Source organism: Mauremys reevesii, linkage group 18, assembly GCF_016161935.1.
Source record: "Mauremys reevesii isolate NIE-2019 linkage group 18, ASM1616193v1, whole genome shotgun sequence".
NCBI classification, from domain to species: Eukaryota; Metazoa; Chordata; order Testudines; family Geoemydidae; genus Mauremys; species Mauremys reevesii.
Window position 1 is genome coordinate 32,646,925 of NC_052640.1, and position 1,970 is coordinate 32,648,894.

At 47.9% G+C, this 1,970-nt stretch overlaps 1 non-coding gene across 1 annotated transcript; it reads right to left on the bottom strand.

Moving 5' to 3' along the window:
* Positions 1-557: 557 nt before the first annotated feature.
* On the bottom strand, positions 558-630 carry TRNAQ-CUG. Its single transcript has one exon. It is a non-coding gene; the product is annotated as a tRNA-Gln (tRNA).
* Between the last annotated feature and the right edge of the window lie 1,340 nt (positions 631-1,970).

Below are 1,970 nucleotides of genomic sequence, written 5' to 3' on the forward strand. Positions count from 1 at the left end.
TCCATTGCGTTTCTGCCCACGGAAAAAGAAGAGACCCACACTTCAGTACCTTTGGAAATAAAAGCAACCTGGAAACAAACCAGCTGTCTCCTCAGTGTGCAGTTTGTGTCTCTTTTGGTGCAGTTGATGTGTGTGCAGCATGTGTGGTGGACAGGGGCACTGTGTGCTCACATGGGAATTCACCATCCTTGGTGCAGGATTTGACTTGTTCTGGGAGTGAACATAGCACTTGTGGAGTTTCAGGCACAGGCTGCATGACCCCTCCATTTATCTTTGGTGCAGATACAGCCCAGGCAGCACTAGTGCAACCTCCTCTCCTGCTGCCCTCCACCATCATCTGCACAGCCCACCTGTCAGGGCAGGAGGAATGTCTCAGATGGGACTACCCTGGGATGGGGAGGTGTGGTTGCATCCATTAGGTCACCAGACTGAGCCTTCTAATATCCTTTGGTGATTGTTCCCAAGATCCAGGACTTTGTGCTCAAACATCTCCCAGCTTCCTTGTTTAATATAAAGGCCAAGGTTTCCTTGCAATATACAGGAAGAAAGTAGATTTTCACCCCAGATGGGACTTCAACCCACAATCTCTGGCTTCAGAAGCCAATGCCTTATCCATTAGGCCACTGGGGCCCTGATGTACAGCTACTGAAGAGATGGAAATTCCCTCTCATAAATGCACATTCCTCGCATTTGCTTCAACACCAAATAGCCCCTTTATGTGCCTTACAGAAATGTCTGCATCCCCTGGCAGCGAGGCAACTGGGCAGGTTGCTGACACAATTACAACCCAGAATACAAAGTGTACAGTGCTGACTATATATAGTTTTATTACAAATATTTACACTGTAAAATATAAAGTACTATAGTGCAATCTCTTTATCATTAAAGTGCAACTTGCATATGTAGATTTTTTTTTGTTGCATAAGTGCACTCTAATAGAAAACAATGTAAAACTTTAGAGTCCAGTCAGTCCTACTTCGGGTTCAGCCAATCGCTGAGACAAACAAGTTTGTTTACATTTACTGGAGATAATGCTGCCCGTGTCTTATATACGTCACCTAAAAGTGAGAACAGGCTCTCTCATGGCACTTTTGTAGCCAGCGTTGCAAGGTATTAACGTGCCAGATATGCTAACATCCATATGCCTTCATACTTCAACCACCATTCCAGAGGACATGCTTCCATGCTGATAATGCTCGTTAAAAAAATAACGTGTTAATTTGTGACTGAAGACCTTGATGAAGAACTGTATGTCTCCTGCTCCATGGTTCTATCCGCATTCTGCCATATATTTCATTTTATGGCAGTCTTGGGTGATGACCCAGCACATGTTGTTCACTTTAAGAACACTTTCACTGCAAATTTGACAAAACGCAAAGAAGGTATAACGTGAGATTTCTAGAGACAGCTACAGCGCTCGAGCCAAAGTTTAAGAATCTGAAGAGCCTTCCAAAATCCAAGAGGGACGAGGTGTGAAACGTTGTCAGAAGTCCTCAAAGAGCAACACTCTGATGCAGACACTACAGAACCTGAACCACTAGACAGGAAAATCAATCTTCGGTTGGTGGCATCGTTATCGAGCAGTACCTGTCATCAGCATGGAAGCATGTCCCTGGCCTCTGATTGCTAGCAGCTCGGAGAGGAGAACAGGGGCTGGACCTCTCCATGGCCGCCTGGTCTGCTCACTCCCTCTGAAGCCCATAGCCAGGGCCAGCCTTTGGGGTGGGTGCCACCAGGGAATTGCCCAGGGGTACCATGGTCAAGGGCGGTGCTGTACGGTAGCAGAGAGGTGTGTGCTGCTGGTGTAAAGTCAGAAACTGCTCCCGGCTGGCAGGGAGTGCTGCTTGGGGTGGTGCCCAGATTTCTCCCTGCTCCCTCCCGGCATAGGAGCATGGGGGGAGGGAGGGGAAGAGAAGGGGGAGATAGCGGTGATGAGCGGATACTGCTCCCCCCAATGTTCCTCCGTGCCC